Source organism: Mirounga leonina, unplaced genomic scaffold, assembly GCF_011800145.1.
Source record: "Mirounga leonina isolate KUSES-001 unplaced genomic scaffold, KU_Mleo_1.0 Mir_125, whole genome shotgun sequence".
NCBI classification, from domain to species: domain Eukaryota; kingdom Metazoa; phylum Chordata; class Mammalia; order Carnivora; family Phocidae; genus Mirounga; species Mirounga leonina.
In genome coordinates this window covers 42,355,038-42,375,384 of record NW_023270305.1, presented here as the reverse complement: position 1 = coordinate 42,375,384, position 20,347 = coordinate 42,355,038, and the positions used below count along the sequence as shown (strand labels likewise).

At 37.7% G+C, this 20,347-nt stretch overlaps 1 protein-coding gene across 3 annotated transcripts in view; it reads right to left on the bottom strand.

Annotated features, from left to right (window-relative positions):
* EXOC6B (exocyst complex component 6B) overlaps positions 1-20,347 on the bottom strand; it is a 607,862-nt gene that overhangs the window by 581,547 nt on the left and 5,968 nt on the right. The window contains exon 1 of one of the 3 annotated variants that reach the window (XM_035001313.1): positions 2,405-5,495. The exons of the other annotated variants lie outside the window; for them this stretch is intronic. The gene's annotated coding sequence lies outside the window, so the exon portion shown is untranslated. Of the gene's footprint in view, positions 1-2,404; positions 5,496-20,347 lie in introns of those variants that run through there. 3 annotated transcript variants of the gene reach the window in all.

Below are 20,347 nucleotides of genomic sequence, written 5' to 3'. Positions count from 1 at the left end.
TTGGTTAAGTGTCTACCTTCAGCTCAAGTCATGATCCCAGGGTCCTGGGATTGAGCCTGTGTCAGGCTCTCTGCTCTGCAGGAGCCTGCTTCTCCCTCTCCCTCTGCTTGTGTTGTCTCTCTCTCTGTCAAATTAATTAATTAATTAATTTTTTAAAAAAAGAACGTATGTATATAAACATGCTTATATAAGCATAGGGAAAAAGTCTAGAAAATTATATATCGAACTATTAATAATGCTTTGAAGAGGTGATTTTAGAGCAGGGAAGAGAAGGAATGATACTCATATACTTTTAATTTTTTTTTTTTTACAATAAACTTATAAAACTTTGAAGTATTTAAAAGCCATTATAGTTTGGGGCGCCTGGCTGGCTCAGTCGGTTAAGTGTCTGCCTTGGACTCAGGTCATGATCCCAAGGTCCTGGGATCGAGCCCTGCATTGGGCTCCCTGCTCCGCAAGAGGCCTGCTTCCCCCTCTCCCACTCCCCCTGCTTGTGTTCCCTCTCTTGCTGTGTATCTCTATGTCAAATAAATAAAATCTTTAAAAATAAATAAATAAATAAAAAGCCATTATAGTTTAAAAATAAAGTACCTGGTACATAAAGATTAGTCAATTAACAAAAGGAAATGTTAAATGAATCGGCTAGGAATTGTCACAGACTCACAAGTATGACATAAACTAATTTCACATAAAACAGAAAATAAAAAAGTTTAAAGGCAAATCATGTAAACCAATATACTTTTTACAAAATATGAAAGAAAAAGAAGACATACAAAGAAGGACACGTGTATGAATGAGTCCGCAGGATTGCTGCTAGGGGAAGCTCATGCACAGAAACAACTGCAGCAGACGGGGTAAGAAATGACAGGCTGTGTACAAACTAGGGGAGAGAGAGACTGAGAAAAAACATGTGGGAGGAAAGTGAGGAGAAAGTGAGAGAGCCACATAAATGGGAGAAATCCTCACACTATATGAAGAGTACTGAAAAATGGGGGATGGAAGATGGGACAGGACAGTTGGTGGCCACGGAAAATCCTCAGAGTTTTCCTTCATTTAAAAAAAAAAATCTAGGGCGCCTGGGTGGCTCAACTGGTTAAGCAACTGCCTTCGGCTCAGGTCACGATCCTGGAGTCTCTTGGATCAAGCCCTGAGTCGGGCTCCCTGCTCAGCAGGGAGTCTGCTTCTCCCTCTGACCCTCCCCTCTCTCATGCTCTCTCTCTTTCTCTCTCATTCTCTCTCTCTCATTCTCTCTCTCTCAAATAAAGTCTTTAAAAAAAAATCTAGTGACTATCTACTATTTACTGTATACTGGCTTCGACCTAGAATGTAACAACAAGCCAGCATGAGTAACTCTGGCTTCAAGGCTTCCATGTCATTGTGATGAGACAACCATGTGCATTTATCTTCCTCCCTCCTGAGACCCCATTAAAGGAAAAGGTACAAACCCATTACTCTAAGAACAAAAAAAGAGACTGCAGCTAACAAGAAACAGCAACAAAGTTCTGGAATGCAAAAGCTGATAAACAGCAGTAAGGATGAAGTAGGTAGTACAAAAAAGAACCTAGACTATTTGCCAAAGGAATAAAATCCAAAAGGGAGTCCTAGTACCAGCCATAAACCATGGAGAAGGTCAGGATTCAGAATGCCGAGAATAGCAGAAGCACTGAAAACAGATTAATTCAAAGATTGAATACAGAACAGTCAAACCCTTACACATTCACCCTATAAATGGGTATTCCAGCAGCCAAATACTTGACCCTAGGCAAGGTATAAGGGGACTTTTCTCTGGAGAAATTATGTAGCCTGAGGAGAACATACTAAAAACCATGGAACTGTACACTTTAAGTGTGTGAATTTTATGGTATGTGAATTATATCTCAATAAAGCTGTTTTGAAAAAAGAAAAAGCACTAATTTTCCTTTTCTTCCACGGCAGGAAATCAATTAATACTGCCTAAAATTGAATGTGAGTTTTTTTAATTTTTTTTAAAGATTTTATTTATTTATTTGAGAGAGAGAGAGCAAGAAAGAGAAAGAAGGAGCAGGAGAAAGGGCAGAAACAGACTCCCCACTGAGCAAGGAGCCCAACGTGAGACTCGATCCCAGGACTCCGGGATCATGACCTGAGCCAAAGGCTGATGCTTAACCAATTGAGCCACCCAGGTGCCCCTGAATGTGAGTTTTTTTAATTACAAAGATAGAAACTGACTTTTTACCTTCTTAAGAGATCTTAAAAAATGAACATTTGTGATTAAAAAAAAAAAAAAACATTTACCTGAAATTCAGTCATTTCATAAGCTGCATTTCAGTTTCCCCTTCAAGTTATGATTACATTTAATTCTTTTTATTAGAAATAGCATTACAGTATATCCAATTTATTATGAAAATTATTTTCTTCTACTCACCCTCCTGTTTGTATACTTGTGTGAAGTGATATTGATCTGGAAGGATGATTACCTAAAGTTAATGACAGTTAGTTCTCAGAAACAGATTTTTGCCTGTTGTATGTGTGTCATCTTTATACTCTTCTATACTGCTTGATTTTATTCTTACTAATAAATATACACCATATTTATAAAAAGAAAAATAATTTGAAAATGTAAAAACATAATGGAACTTTCCCATCCTGGAAGATGGAACAAACTTAGTTTTTCCTATTCCTCCCACTAAGCATAACTAAAAACTCCAGACATTATACATAAAACAAACATTAAAGAATCTGAAAGACGGGAAGGAAAAGACAGACTGGCTCAGAACCTCAGGGCCAAAGGAAAAACAGTGTTAAGTTTCCTGGGTTTTCCTTTTGGCCTCATAACTCAGACTTCAAACTAAATAGACTGGCAACCCAGAAACACAAAGAGGTGCAAATAAAACAAAACCCCAACAAAAGCCTGCTTTCCCTAGCCAAAAAATGTAGCCTACCAAGACAGAAAACGTTCACATCGTCACTATTCTATTCCAGACAAACACCACAGAAAAGAACTGTGGCCACGTGCACACCAGCACAAACAGAGAAGGAGTCTAGACTTGCATATTCTCGAGGTGATAACAAAGCACCCAACACCCCAGTCAGGGTGTCAGAGAAGGCCAAGAAGGAAGCTGGGACTTTCTTCATCACCAGATGCTACAACCCTCTCTCCCACACCATGGTGTCAGCACAGACCATGTATGGAGCCAGAATTCCCATCTCTAGCAATAATTAGAAGCCCCTCTCAGGTGTCAACAGAGGCCAACTGGGAAACATGGGCATCCACCTCTACCTAGCAGTAGTAAAGCAGTAATCCACATCTTCTCCTGCCAGAGTGGTGTCAAAGAAAACCAGATAAAAGAGTAGGTTTAAATGAGAGCCAGAGTCTCATAACATAACATGAAAATGTACAAGTTTCAATTAAAAATCATTCTTCATACCAACAACTAGGAAGTTGTCAGACTAATGAAAAAGGTTTTAGATGCCAAAACCGAGTTGACATGATGTTAGAATTCTCTGATGAAGATTTTAAGGCACTCATGATAAAAATGTTTCAACAAATAATTATGAACATGCTTGAAACAAAAGGATTGAAAACTTCAGCAAAAAAAAAAAAAAAGAGGAAAATGTAACCAAATGTAGAGTTTAGAACTGAAAAATACAAAAACAAATATAAAAACTCAGTGGATGGGCTCAAGAGTAGAATGGAAGGAACAGAGGAAAGAATTAGTGAACCAAAACACAGAACAATAGAAATTATATTATCTGAACATGTGGGGAAAAAAAAACTGAAAGAAATAAACAGAGCCTCAGGGGCTGTTGGACTATACAAAAGATCTAATATATGTGTCACCAGAGTCCCAGAGGAGAACAGAAAGAAAGTGGGGTGAGAAAGTACTTGAAGAAATAATAGATAAAAACCTCAAGTTGGCAAGGGACATATACCAACAGACTCAAGAAGCTCAGTGAATCCCAAACAGAATAAACCCAAAGAAATCCACACCAAAACACATGGATTAAACTCCCGAAAACTAAAGACAAAAAATACTGTAAGTAGCCACAGAAAAATGACACCTTTGCTATAGAGAACAAACAACTTGAATGATAGCAAATTCTCATCAGAACCATGGAGGCCAGAAAAAAGTCACACAACGCATGCTGAAATAAAAGAATTGTCAAACCAGAAACACACACCCAGCAGAAATATCCTCAAAATATTTTCATGTGAAGGAAAACTAAGCCATTCTCATGTAAAGACAATTTGTTGCCAGCAGGCTTACTCCAAAAGAATGTCCATAGGAAGTCCTCTAAACAGAAAGGAAATGATTTAAAAAAAAAAATCTCGGAACATGAGAAAGGAAAAATAACACAGTAAGCAAAAATATGGGTAAATACAATAGGCTTTACTTTTGTTAAGTTTTGTAAATTAGGTTTGCTGCTTGAAGCAAATTTAAAACAATGATGTGGTTCTACATGTTTGTAGAAGAAATATTTAAGAGAACTATGTTATAAATAAAGAAGAATAAAGGGACATAAAGGGAGATAAGATTTCTATACTTCACTTAAACTGGTAACACAATGTCACTAGTAAACTATGATAAGTTACATATAAATAATGTTAACACCTAGAGAAGCCACCAAAAAAGCTATGCAAAAAGGTATACTCAAAAACACTAGTAACTCAAAGGAAGGCATGAAAAACAGAGAAACAAAAACGGAGAGAATAAACAGAAAACAAATAAAACAGTAGTTAAGCCTTACCATATCAATAATACATAAAATGTAAATGTTCTAAATACACCAGGCAGAAACTGATAGAGTGAATTAAAAAACACAATACAACTATATGCTACCAATATGAAAATCACTTCAAATATAATGATAGAGGCCAGTTAAAAATAAAAGGATGAGGGGCGCCTGGGTGGCTCAGCATTAAGAGTCTGCCTTCGGCTCGGGTCTGACAGAAATAGACAAAAATCAGCAAGGATATAGAACATAATAACACCACCAACCAATGGGATCTAATGAATGTTTGTAAAACACTCTATCCAACAGCAGCGGAATGCACATTCTCTTAAAGTGTGCACAGAATATATACCAAGAAAGACCATACTGTGGGCCATAAAACAAACCCAACAAATTCAAAAGAACTGAAATCAAACAAAATATGTTCTCTAACCAAAATGGAATCAACCCATAAATCAATAATAACAGGATAACAGGAAATGTTCAAACCCTTGGAAAGTAAACAACACACTTCTAAATAATTCATGGGTCAAACAGGAAGTCTAAAGAGAAATCGAAAAATATACTAAACTGAATGAAAATGAAAATACAACATACCAAAATTTACGGGACACAGGTAAAGCAATGCTGAGACGGAAATTTACAGCTTTAAATGCATACTTTAGAGATTACTCATATCAGTAATCTAAGCTCCTATATCTCAAGAACCTAAAGAGTAAAAATAAGCTTAAAAGACAAGCAGCAGGAAGGAAATAATAACGATAAGGGCAGAAATCAATTAAATTAAAAACAGAAAAATAGAAAAAAAAAATCAATGAAAAAAATCTGGTTCTTTGAAAAGATAATTGACAAACATGTAACAAAGAAAAAAAAGGGAAGATACAAATTACCAATATAAGGAATGAAACCAGAGAGATCACCACACACCTTGCAGCATCAAAAAGATAATAAAAGAGAACTCTTTTAACATAAATTTAACAACTTAGAGGGGCGCCTGGGTGGCTCAGTTGGTTAAGTGACTGCCTTCGGCTCAGGTCATGATCCTGGAGTCCCGGGATCGAGTCCCACATCGGGCTCCCTGCTCAGCGGGGGGTCTGCTTCTCCCTCTGACCCGCTTCCCTCTCATGCTCTCTGTCTCTCATTCTCTCTCTCTCAAATAAATAAATAAAATCTTTACAAAAAAAAAAAAAAGAAGAATGCATTTATCTCTTTCATGCATGCATAAAAAAAAAAATTTAACAACTTAGATAAAATAAACAATTCCTAGAAAATCACAATATCATAATTCACTCAATACAAACTAGCAATTTATACAGTCCTAGAACTATGAAGAAAAATCAATTTGTAATTAAAAATATCCCAAAAACGGAATCTTCAGACCTAGATGGTTTCACTGGAGAATTCTACAAAATGTTTAAGGCGGAATTAACATCAATTCTAAAATCTCTTCCAGAAAATAGAAGAGGGAGAAAACACTTCCCAAATAATTTTAGGAAGCTAGTACACCCTATCATCAAAATCAGAAGACAATCAATCAGTCAATCAATCAAACTACAGACCAATAGCCCTCATAAACACAAAAATCCCTGAGAAATAGATAGTTCCCCACTTACCATGGTTTGACTTACAATTTTTCAGCTTTACTCAATAGTGCAAAATAACACACGTTCAGTAGAAACCATACTTTAAGTTTTGAATTTTGATCTTTTCTCAGGCTAGTGATATGTAGTACAATACTCACTCATGGGTGCTGGGCAGAAGCAGTGAGTGCAGCTCCCAGTCAGCCATGCAATCATGAGTATAAACCAAGACATTTACAACCACTCTGAACCCACACAACCATTCTGTTTCTCACATTCAGTACAGTATTCAATAAATTACATGAGAAATTCAATACTTTATTATAAAATAGACTGTGAATTAGAAGATATTGCCCAACTATAAGCTAATGTTAAGTTTTCCAAGCATATTTAAGGTAGGCTAGCCTAAGCTATGATGTTAGGTAGGTTAGGTGTATTAAATGCATTTTCAACTTACGGAATTTTCAATTTATGATGGAGTTTTATCAGGCCATAACCCCATCATAAGTCAAGGAAGATTTGTACTGGCAAATTAAGTGTTAAGTGTCTGCCTTCAGCTCAGGTCATGACCCCAGGGTCCTGGGATCGAGCCCCACATCACGCTCCCTGCTCAGCGAGGAGTCTGCCTCTCCCTCTCCCTCTGCCCTTCCCCCTGCTCGTGCTCTCTCTTTCTCTCTCAAATAAATAAATAAAATCTTTAAAAAAAAAAAAAAGAAAGAAATATACACAATGACGAGGTTAGGTTTATTTCAGGGAGGCAGGCCCATGCAATATTCAAAAATCAGTCAATGTAGGGGCGCCTGGGTGGCTCAGTAGTTAAGCGTCTGCCTTCGGCTCAGGTCATGTTCCCAGGGTCCTGGGATCGAGCCCCGCGTCGGGCTCCCTGCTCTGCAGGAAACCTGCTTCTCCCTCTCCCACTCCCCCTGCTTGTGTTCCCTCTCTTGCTGTGTCTCTGTCAAATAAATAAATAAATAAAAATCTTAAAAAAAAAAAAAATCAGTCAATGTAATCCACCAAGGTAAAGATGAAAAATCACATGAACATATAATCAATGCAGTAAAAGCACTGGACAAAATTCAACATTCTTTTATGATAAAATTCTCAGAAAATAGGAATAGAAGGGAACTTTCTCAGCTTCATAAAAAGCACTGCAAAAACCTTAAAATGCTATATTTACTGGGGGAAAACCTGAATGCTTTCTAAGATCAGGAAAAAGGCAAAGATGTCCATTTTCACCAGTCTTATTCAACATAGTTCTAGAAGTTCTAGACAGTGAAAAAAAAATAAAAGAATAGGCATACAGAGCAAAAAAAGAACTAAAACTGTCCCTATTTGTAGATGACACTATTATCTACATAGAAAACTCCAAGGAATCTACAAAAAAAAACTCCTATACCAGTGAGTTCAGCAGTCACAAAGATACAAGATAAACATACAAAAAAATAATTATGTCTATATACTAGCAACACAATGACACCAAAATTTTAAACATAATACCATTTACAATCACTTTTCTAACAAAACACATACTCACTTTGTATGTTAACCACTACATAATGCTGATGAGAAGAAGCCTAAAGAAAGCTAAATACATTGAGAGACATTCCATGCTTAAGGATTGAAAGACTCATGAAGTAAAGATGTCAATTCTCTATAAAATAGGATGTAAAGGCTTAATCTAATTCCTATCAAAATCTCAGCAAGATATTTTTGTAGATATAGACAAGAATATTCTAAATTTTACATGGAAAAACAAAAGAACTAAATTAGCTAAAACTTGGGGCTCCTGGGTGGCTCAGTTGTTAAGTGTCTGCCTTCAGCTCGGGTCATGATCCCAGGGTCCTGGGATCAAGCCCCACATTGGGCTCTCTGCTCAGCGGGAAGCCTGCTTCTCCCTCTCCCACTCCCCTGCTGTGTTCCCTCTCTCGCTGTCTCTCTCTGTCAGATAAGTAAATAAAATCTTTAAAAAAAAAATTAGCTAAAACTTTTGAAAGAGATTTAAGCGGGAGGAATTAGTCTACCCAATATCAAAACAGTAATCAAGACTGATATTAACAGAGGAACAGAAACACAGATCAACACGAAAGAAAGAACCTAGAAATAGACCCACACCAATAATGCCCAAGAAATTTGTTGTTGTTGTTGTTGTTGTTGTTGTTTTAGAGAAAGAGAGAAGCACGAGTGGGGGGGAGGGAGTTGAGGGAGAGGGAGAGAATCTTTTTTTTTTTTTTAAAGATTTTATTTATTTATTTGAGAGAGAATGAGATAGAGAAAGAGAGCATGAGAGGGGGGAGGGTGAGAGGGAGAAGCAGACTCCCCGCTGAGCAGGGAGCCCGATGCAGGACTTGATCCCGGGACTCCAGGATCATGACCTGAGCCGAAGGCAGTCACTTACCCAACTGAGCCACCCAGGCGCCCGGGAGAGAGAGAATCTTAAGCAGGCTCTATGCCTAGAGCAGAGCCCCATGCAGGGCTTGATTCTCATGACCTTGAAATCATGACCTCAGCCGAAATCAAGAGTGGGGCGCTAAGGGGCACCTGGGCAGTGCAGTCAGTTAAGCGGCAGACTCTTGATTTCAGCTCAGGTTATGATCTCATGGGTTGTGATATCAAGCTCCACGGTGGGCTCTGGGATCAGCACAGAGTCCGCTTGGGATTCTCTCTCCCTCTCCCTCTGCCCCTCCTACTCATGCTCTCTCTCTGTCTCTCTCCCTCTCTCTAAAAATAGATATATCCTTAAAAAAAAAAGAGTCAGATGCTTAACCCACTGAGCCACCCAGGTGCCCCCCCAAGAAATTTGACAAAGGTGCAAAAGCTACTCGGTAGGGGGAAAACAGCCTTTTCAATAAATGGTACTAGCGCAATTAGCCATCCATAGACAAAAACAAAATCTTTGAAGTAAGTCTCAATCCTTACACAAAAATTACAAAATTACAAAAATTAACTCAAAATGGATCATAGATGTTACATTTTAGTAAAACTATAAAACTTTTAGGAAAAAAAAAAACAGGAGAAAATCTTCAAGATCTAGGGCTAGGCAAAGAGGTGTTAGAATTGACACCAAAAGCATGATTCATACAAGGAAAAACTGATCAGTTAGACCTCATCAAAATTAAAAACTTCTGATCTGCAAAAGATCCTGTTAAGAGAGTGAAAAGACAAGCTATACAATGGAATAAACTACCTGCAAACCACTTATCAACAAAAGACTAGTATCTACAATACATCAAGAATTCTCAAAAACTCAACATTAAAAAAACATCTAATTAGAAAATGGGCAAAAGACATGAAGAGGTAATGCAACACAGTGGATATACATATGGCAAATAAGCATATGACAATATGTTCAACATAAATAGCAATTAGGGAAATGCAAATTAAAACCACAATGAGATATTACTATACATGTTATCAGAATAACTAAAATAGGGCACCTGGGTGGCTCAGATGGTTAAGCATCTGCCTTCAGCTCAGTCATGATCCCAGGGTCCTGGGATTGAGTCCTGCATCGGGCTTCCTGCTAGGTGGGGAGCCTGCTTCTCCCTCTGCCTCTGCCTCTCTCTCTCTCTCTGACTTTCATGAATAAATTAAAAAAAAAAAAAAAGAATAACTAAAATACAACAGTGACAATACCAAATGCTAGCCTATCAAGGATCTGAAGAAACTCGAACCCTCACACACTGCTGGTGGGAATGTAAAATGGTACAGACAGTTTGGAAAATAAGTTTGGCAGTTCCTCAAAAAGTTAAACATAGAGTTACCATATGCCCCAGCAATTCCACGCCTAGGTATACACCCAAAAGAAATGAAAACATATGTGCACACAAAAACCTTTACACAAATGTTTATAACAGCTTTACTTTTAATAGTCAAAAACTGGAAACAACCCAGATCTTCTTCAATGGGTGAATAACTGAACAAACTGTGGCACAGCCATCCCGTGGAATACTACTCAGCAATAAAAAGGAACAAACTATAGATACACCAGCTGGGATGAATTTCCAAGGAATTAATGCTGAGTGAGAAGTGCCAATTCCAAAAAGTTACATACTGTATGATTCCATTTATATAACATTCTTGAAATGACAAAATTATAGAAATAGAAGACAGATTAGTGGTTGTCAGGGGTTAAAGAAGGGATGGAGACAAAAAGAAAGCGGTTGTGTCTGTAAAAAGGCAATGTAAGGGGATCCCTGTAGTGATGGAAGTATTCTAAATCCTGACCTTGAAGACACAGTGTCAATATCTTGGTCATGATATAGTGTACTACAGTTTTGCCAAATGTTACCATTGTAGGAAACTGGGTAAAGGTACAGGGATCTGTGTATTATTTCTTACAACTGCACGTGAATGTACAATTATCTCAAAATGAAAATTTTAATTTTTAAAAAAGCATATAATGTATATAGTCACAGCCACATTTACCATTTAAAATGCTTCTAATAGCCTATTTTTCTTCGGGTTTTAAGAGCTCTTCTCATTTCACTTTCCTCTTACTTTTACTACTCCAATGCCAAAAGATCGTCATTGTACACTTCTTCCTTACAAATGTCAAGAAATTCCTCTACCTCATCAAAAACAAATTGCTTGGCTAGTTCCCTTATTTCTTTCCTTTTTAAAAAATATGTTACACAGGGGCGCCTGGGTGGCTCAGTCGTTAAGCGTCTGCCTTCGGCTCAGGTCATGATCCCAGGGTCCTGGGATCAAGCCCCGCATCGGGCTCCCTGCTCGGCCAGGAGCCTGCTTCTCCCTCTCCCGCTCCCCCTGCTTGTGTTCCCTCTCTCACTATGTCTCTCCCCATCAAATAAATAAATAAAATCTTTAAAAAAAAAAGTTAAACATGTCTTTCCCAAAATCAAACTCCTTACCAAAAATGTTTCATAACATAGATTCAGTCAACCTCGATGTCTGCTGTTTTTACTCATTCCTATTGCTTGATAAGATCATATTTTATATCAATACCTTTAGAATTTTATTGTTTATTGGCAGCAGAGCTATCCCAGCAAGTGGAAGTTAGCTGCACTGTGGTAATTCTTGTCTTCTTAGATGTTTTGCTGAATAATACGTGTTTTAAAGTTCTAAATTACAGGAAATAGAAGGGGGTACAAAAACAAAAAGCAAGCACAAATATAAGGAAAGAAACAAAGGTACAATTTGAAAAGAGAAAAACAAAGAAGCAAGTGTCAAAAATAGAGATATTGAGAACAAAAGGAGTAAAGACACCTGGCTTGCAACATACTAAAAGATGTCAGTGCTCCATTAGATAACATAGTGCCAAAAGATGTATTTTAGTCACAGAGTTTGTCATGTTCCAAGTATATAAAAGCACAATCAAAATAAGAAGCCCGTGTTACTCCACAGCTTCTTTTTTTTTTTTTTTTTTAAGATTTTATTTATTTGCGAGAGAGAGAATGAGAGACAGAGAGCATGAGAGGGAGGAGGGTCAGAGGGAGAAGCAGACTCCCTGCCGAGCAGGGAGCCTGATGCGGGACTCAATCCCAGGACTCCAGGATCATGACCTGAGCCGAAGGCAGTCGCTTAACCGACTGAGCCACCCAGGCGCCCACTCCACAGCTTCTTAATCAAAAACAAATATAGCGAAAGAGCTTGTATTTGTAAGCCAAATCATCATTTTTGGCAAATGGCCTTCATCATTTATCTAACATACAAGAGAACATTCATCTAGCATTCTAAACACTGGAAGCATCTAAAAACTCAAAAAATGATAGAACTGTTCTTTAAAAAAAAAGTTTGTTGTCATTGTTTTTACTTTTGCTTTAATCCATTGATCAATCTGGATTATCAAACCACAGTCGTGACTAAGGGTAAATTCACTACAGTGCAAGGTACATGTTAATGTGATTATCTTCAAGACTGAAAGGCAAGCAGGTATTTGTAACAGAGTTCAATCCATATGTATCATCATAAATCACATTAAGGTAATCTAGTTGGTTGCACTGTGAGAGATCTTGTTCACTTGGATGTTTCACCAGATAATGTGTATTTCAACGTTCTAAATTTTAGTTATACAAATATATATCACATGCTTAAATTTCTTTTATCAGTCAGGCACCTGGGGGGCTCAGTCGGTTAAGCGTCTGCCTTGGGCTCAGGTCATGATCCCAGGGTCCTGAGATTGAGCACCACATTTAGCTCCCTGCTCAGCGGGGAGTCTGCTTCTCCCTCTCCTTCTGCCTCTCCCCTGGCTTCTGCTCTCTCTCGCTCACTCTCTCAAATAAATAAATAAAATCTTTTTAAAAAAATTATTTTATCAATCATTATGCTCTTAGAGTTGCATATTTCTTTTTTTTTAATTTATAAACCTAGAACAGGGTAGGTTCCAGGTAAATAACCTCCTTAGTGAGGCATACATTTTCCAGACAGTATATTCCAAATTGTATAGCTTAAGGCAAACATCTATGGTTACTTTATTCACCGGCAAATTTTTTTTAAATGTTTTATTTATTTATTCATAAGAGTCAGAGAGAGAGAGAGAGAGAGGCAGAAGCAGAGGGAGAAGCAGGCTCCTTGCCTAGCAGGGAGCCCGATGCGGGACTCGATCCCAGGACCCTGGGATCATGACCTGAGCCGAAGGCAGACGCTTAACCATCTGAGCCACCCAGGCGCCCTTCATTGGCAAATTTTTAAACAGCCAAGGTGGGTTGGTTATTTTTTAACATCAAATTTAAGATTATTCCAAATAAAATCATTGTGGACTTAACAGCATTTATTTCAATGCTAGAACACATCCCAAATTACTTCAAAAGAAGAATCTTTGCCTCATCATTGGATATTCTCACTCTACTTCTTCTGGAGGAATAAGGTGGCTTGTATCAGCCTCTTCAATTTTCATAAACAGGTATTAATCCAACCCACAGCTGGTTTAGCTCTATGCTTAATTAAAAATAGAGGCAAGTAATACATTCAGAAAAACAGACAAAAAAATACATAACCTTGAACTTACTGATACTCTTTTTAACTATCAAAAACCTTGACTATTAAAAGTAGGACTTCTGAAGAATTTACCAGCATATATGCAATGCATATATACTCTTCCACATCAGAAATCATGGAGACTGGATACATATACATTTTACTAAGGAAAGGGAGATAGAGTTCATAAGATTCTCAAAGTGATCAATGATCAAAAAATAAAAGGGCAGGGGGATAATGCACTTTCAACTTCCACTATAGGTATTATAAAATCTATGCCTTTATTAAGCCAAGACCAGGAGAGAACTGAATTCCTTTGGCTCCCTGCAGATCTGCCTTTACTAAATTGTATTTTGGTTATGCCATATGCTTTCACTAAAGGACAATATAAGAAACAGCCTGTCACATATTGCTGCATTTACTATATGGATATTAAAGTTACATTATACAGGGCCTTCTTTGTGAGGACATATGGGAGAAAGTTCTCTGGTCTTACTCCGAACCAAGAATAGCTGTGCTTCTCCTTAAGCAACTACTTTTTTTTTTTTTTTTTTGGTAAGATTTTATTTATTAATTTATTTGAGAGAGAGAGAGAGAAACAGCACGAGAGGGGAAAGGGTCAGAGGGAGAAGCAGGCCCCCCTCCGAGCCGGGAGCCCGATGTGGGACTCGATCCCAGGACTCTGGGACCATGACCTGAGCCGAAGGCAGTCGCCCAACCAACCGAGCCACCCAGGCGCCCAAGCAACTATTTTTTAATTTTACAACACCATGATTCAAATAACAGAGCATGTCTCTTTTTTGCACTATCTGCTGGAAAGCCTAGAGCCAAACTGATGGCCTACCTTCAGAAAATGTACAGACCTTCAAATATGAATCTTTTAATTGCTCTTGACTTCATAGTCTTCTTCCTTTGTTTTCTCATACCCCAATTTCCTCACCATTTTTGATGTATCTATTATGTGCACTTTTTAAATCATGTAGATTTCTAGAAATTGTCTAATTCCTTTCTAGAACAAGGCAAGGGGAAAATCAGAAAAAAAAGAGAGACAAAGAACAGTCAACTGTCAACCAGAATAAGAGATGATTAGTCAGATGTGGCAGAAATATTAAGTTACCTGCAGTTAGGGGAAAACATCTACCATTTACAATTCTGCAGAAATGGAAAATATAATATAAATATAATTATAAAATAAATGTAATTTATAGATACACATCACAAAGTGCTTTTTAAAAATAGCCAAAGTATTAAAATATTTCATTACTGTTGTCCCTAAATTCTCCTTCATTCAAATACTGGAACTAAGTTCATGCAATACTGGTGAGTCTTTGAGCAAACTGTCGTCTTTGTTTTCTAAATACTCCGGCAGATACTACTTTAAAATGGCTTTACTCCTGGCTCAGTCGTTAAGCCTCTGCCTTCAGCTCAGGTCATGATCTCAGGGCGGGTCATGATCCCAGGGTCCTGCGATTGAGCCCCACATCGGGCTCCCTGCTCAGCAGGAAGCCTGCTTCTCCCCCTCCCACTCCCTCTGCTTGTGTTCCCTCTCTCACTGTCTCTCTGTCAAATAAATAAATAAAATCTTAAGAAATAAAATAAAATAAATAAAAAATAAATAAAATGGCTTTACTCTTCTTTCCCACTGCCGTGAAACAAATCTCTAAGAAATTACCTATTAATAATCACCTCAAGTCTCATGTGCTTAAGCTCAGCTCTGTGTGTAACTCAGTTTTGATTTTTACTAAGTCTTCCCCCCACAACTATCTCTGCTATTTCTCCCAATCAAATTTACAATGTCGGGGCGCCTGGGTGGCTCAGTCATTAAGCATCTGCCTTCAGCTCAGGTCATAATCCCAGGTCCAGGGATCAAGCCCCACATCGGGCTCTCTGCTCAGCGGGAAGCCTGATTCTCCCTCTCCCACTCCCCCTGCTTATGTTCCCTCTCTCGCTGTGTCTCTCTCTGTCAAATAAATAAATAAAATCTTAAAAAAAAAAAAATTTACAATGTCATCATTGCTCAGCATCTCAACCCCAAATCACAAATTTCATAGATAAGCCACTCACTAATTTTATTTATTCAAGCTGCCTGCAGCTGAAAGCTTGATTATGGTATATGATTAAATAAATTATTATATCATTAGCAAATACTATAAATTGTCAACTTCGATGACGTAAAGAATCAGAAAATCTTTGCTTTCCTCAACAACCTAAAGTTCATGTATATCATATTCCAAACTAAAATTATGTCATAAACGTCATCTAAAATTCTAAACTGCTTTCAAAACCATACTAAATAATTGTCCTTATCAATAACTTTTTGCAATGAATTCATATGTGAAGAGATGCCATAATATTTTAAGGTAAGGAATTTACTAAAATATTGACAACCTGATTTGTTAAGAATTTTATTTGTATATAAAGCAGCCTTATCTAATGTTACTGCAATTCCCCCCGCCAAATCTTCTGATTTCAAATTATCAATCTCCTGATACAAGATATTTTTTAAAGATTTTATTTATTTATTTGAGAGAGAGAGAGAGAGAGCACAAGTGGGGAAAGAGGGAGAAGCAGACTCCCTGCTGAGCAGGGAGCCTGATGCGGGGCTCAATCCCAGGACTCTGGGATCATGATCTGAGCCAAAGGCAAACGCTTAACCAACTGAACCACTGAGGAGCCCCTGAAATAAGATTTTTTTTCATTCTCTTTTAAAATGTCTGCTTAGGGGCGCCTGGGTGGCTCAGTTGGTCGGGCGACGCCTTCGGCTCGGGTCATGGTCCCAGGGCCCTGGGATCGAGCCCCATATCGGGCTCCCTGCTCGGTGGGAGGCCTGCTTTTCCCTCTGCCACGCCCCCTGCTTGTGTTACCTCTCTTGCTGTCTCTCTCTCTGTCAATTAAATAAATATTTTAAAATAAAATAAAATAAAATGTCTGCTTATTCATATCCCCTTGCAACTAAAATAATGAAAAGCAAGTTTGAAGCTTTCATTCCTTAAAAAACAATGGTTTCTTTGTTTTAGTAATCAAAATTTACTGCGTTCTGTATACTCCTGGTGTATTTAAGCAAAGCATAACAACAAAAGGTTCTTTACTGATGCTGTAAAATCAAAGAAAAATACCAATTTTACAGAAAAATAAGCAAAGAATATAGACAGTACACACACACACACACAGATAATACAAAAAAACCTTTAAACATATGAAGAGATGTTCAGCCTCACTCAGTAAAAGTACCAATGAAAACTACACTGAAATACCATTTAACATTTATCATATTGGCAAAAAATCAAGTCTAATACACACTTTGTGGAAAGAACTATGGAGAAATGAGCAATATCATAGACCATTAGAAGGAGAGCAAAATAGTCAAACCTCTAAAGAGTGTAATACATACCAAACTATATATACATTCACCAGTTTACCCAGCAAGCACTCTTTTTTTTTAAAGAATTTTTTTTAAGATTTTATTTATTTATTTGAGAGAGAGAGAGAAAGCAAGCATGAGCCAGGGGAGGGGCAAAAGGGGCAGGAGAGGACCCTGAGATCATGACCTGAGCCAAAGTCAGACGCTTAACCAAGTAAGCCACCCAGGCACACCACTCCCCCTCCCCCAGCAATTACTCTTCTGGGGATCTACCCTAAAGTATAAAGTATGAAAAGTACAATAAGAAATAACAAATGGGGGTGCCCTCTCCTTCTGCCTCTCCCCTCCCTTCACACACCCACACATTCTCTTAAAAAAAAGAGAGAGAAAGAAATAAAGAAGAAATGACAAATGTTCATGGTTAATCATTGCTGCATTATTTCATCCAGCAAAAGACTAGAAATAACCCCACTATACAGAAATAGGGGACTGGCTGAATAGACCATGGTAGACTCACATAATGGAATACTATGTAGTTGTTAAAAATAAGGAAAACCTCTACATACAGGTATGGTCATCTCTCCAAAATATATTGATGAGCTGCAGAACTATATATAAAGCATATTATTTATTGTATGAAAAAGGGAGAAAATAAAATTATAAATGCTTATATTTGCATTAAGAACACAATAGAAGAATAAACAACAAACTAATAAAATGGGGAAACAGGGGGAATGGGAGGAAAAATTAAATAAAATATTTCAAATCCAGACAAATAAAGATAATTCATCTATTCGTTTTTTTATTTTCAACATTATATTTCCAGGAGATCAGTTTCACCAGCATTATATATTGGATCTGATAACTAATAAACTCTTGATATTCACCAAAGGAATGACAGCCAAATACTATCCTCCCATTTAACTTCTCTCTGACTATTAGTGTTTGTGTGGTCTGAATCTAATTAATCAGATGACACATCAGAATAACCTTCCACTGGAAGAACTTCAATGAAAATTTCTGTTTATTTAGCTCAAAAAAATCAGACACAGAGTCCGTTGCTAATTGAACCAAATCAGTACTGTCTTATCAGCTACAAGATGGCTTTTTCAGTTTTTCATTTTTCCAATTTGCTTAAAAATTCAATGACATTATTAAAATAAAACCTAACTTCTCTTTATCAAACCCCAAAAAAGTCATTCTCCTACTCCATATGGTAATGAAACTTATTTAATGTTACCTACCCCCTTTTCCCCAAATGTACAATTCTAATTTTCTGAATGTTAAGCTTTATTTATACAATGTGCACTTAGATTATAGTATTTTAATCACTAGATTTATCATACTTAAATATGCAAACTTTTAACAACATGACACAAAATACTAAACAGGTTTTAGGGGCCAATTATTTTAGATTACACTTTTGATTGCTGAAGAAAAAGAGGAACTATAAAATTATATGTAATTCTAAAAAATAAACACATATGTTGAAATTTTCCAGATGTTCAGTTTTATTTTTTCTCGAAAGCCTGGTCATATTTTTTAAGACAGTTAATCTACAAATCAGTTAATCAACCCCCAGATAATTAACAGTTTGTGGTACAATTCTTGTATTCTAGTCATTCAATAAATATTTATTGAGCACCAACTGTACATCAGGCACTCTTTCAGGTTCCCAGGATACAGCAGCAAACAAAAGAAACAAAATCTCTCCCCTCCTGGAATGGAGGAGCCTATGTGTAAAGCAGGAGTTTAAGTGCTATGAAGAAAAATAAAGTTCCGGGTGCCTGGGTGGCTCAGTTGGTTAAGCGACTGCCTTCGGCTCAGGTCATGATCCCGGAGTCCCGGGATCAAGTCCCGCATTGGGCTCCCTGCTCGGCAGGCAGTCTGCTTCTCCCTCTGACCCTACCCCCTCTTGTGCTCTCTCTCTCTCTCTCTCTCAAATAAATAAAATAAAATCTTTTAAAAAAATAAAAATTAAAAAAAATAAATAAAGTTCCTCATCCTTTACTCCCTATCCCAATAAATGGCAACCACACTCACCCAGTTACTTAAGCAAGAGCCTTGGAATCATCCTTGATTCTTTTCCTTCAACCCTCATAATTAATCCAACATTTTGGCTCTACTTTCTTTTTTTTTATTTATTTATTTTTATTTAAATTCAATTAACAATATAATGTATTATTGGTTTCAGAGGTAGAGGTCAGTGATTCATCAGTCTTCTATAACACCCAGTGCTCATTACATCATGTGCCCTCCTTAATGTCTATTACCCAGTTACCCGGTCCCCCCCACCCCTCTTGGCTCTACCTTCAAAATGTATTTTAAATCCAGCTACTTCTTATCACCTCCTCCCAACACTTTATTGCATGCCACAGCCACCTCTTGCCTCTCATTACTGCAAATACCCCTTGACTGACTTCCCTCTTTCCTCTCTTACTCCATCTCCACACAGCACCCAGAATGTTCCTTGTTTAACCTAAGTTAGAGCATGTCACTCTGCTGCTCAAAACGCTCCTGTACCTCTTTCTTAGTCTACATGATCTGGACCCAGACTGATCTCCTACCATTGCCTCCCACCATTATGCTTCTCCTGAGGGCTTTCACACTTAACTGTGCCCTCTGTCTGGAAAAGACTTCTGGAGAGTCACATGGCTTGCTCCTTCACTCTAGTCAAACCTTTGCCAGAGCAACTTTTTCTAAACACCTAATCAAAAACAATACCCGACCATGTGTAACACTAATCACTAAATAGCATTACTTTATGCATCTGTTTGCTTGTTTATTCTGAGTGTTCCACAAGAATGATAAGGTCCATCAGGGCAGGAACTTGTTTGTGTGGCTCCCTGCTGTACCCCAGAGTCGAGAAGAATATCTGGTGCATAAAAGTTGCTATTTGTTGAATGAGTAAATTCATGGATAAAGCGACTAAAACGATATAGCTGTATAATATATAACAATGTATGAAACTGTATATAACATAGTACATACAGTATAGTACTCTTCTAATACCTAATGTAATAAAACGGATACGGAAAAAGTTAAAAAGTATGCAAATATAAGAGTTTTGACAGGGTGGTAGGATTAAGTTTTTGTTGTCTGTTTCTTCTATCTTTTTGAAAGTCATGTAACATTTAGAATTAAAATATAAAAATGTTCCTTTTAAAAGGGAGCTATTATTGGGGCACCTGGGTGGCTCAGTCGGTTAAGCAGCTGCCTTTGGCTCAGGTCATGATCCCGGGGTCCTGGGATGGAGCCCCGCATCAGGCTCCTTGCTCAGCAGAGAGCCTGCTTCTCCTTCTCCCTATGCCTGCAGCTCCACCTACTTGTGCTCTCTCTCTCTCTCTTTCAAATAAATAAATAAAATCTTTAAAAAAAAAAAGGAGCTCTTATTAAAAATAAGCAATCAGCAATGAGAGATCATTTCTTTCCCCTCACTGATTGTCAAGGAGGATTATATCAGAATCACTGGAGGGGCTTTTTTTTTTAATTTTTTTTTATTTATTTATTTGAGAGAGCATGATAGGGGGGAGGGTTCAGAGGGAGAAGCAGACTCCCTGCCAAGCAGGGAGCCCGATGCGGGACTCAATCCCGGGACTCCAGGATCATGACCTGAGCCCAAGGCAGTCGCCCAACCAACTGAGCTACCCAGGCATCCCTGGAGGGGCTTTTATAACTGTGTCTTAATCTCCTCCTCCATTCTCCACTCCATCCCAAAATAATTATTTGATGGGTCTGACCACTGATGAATATTATATCC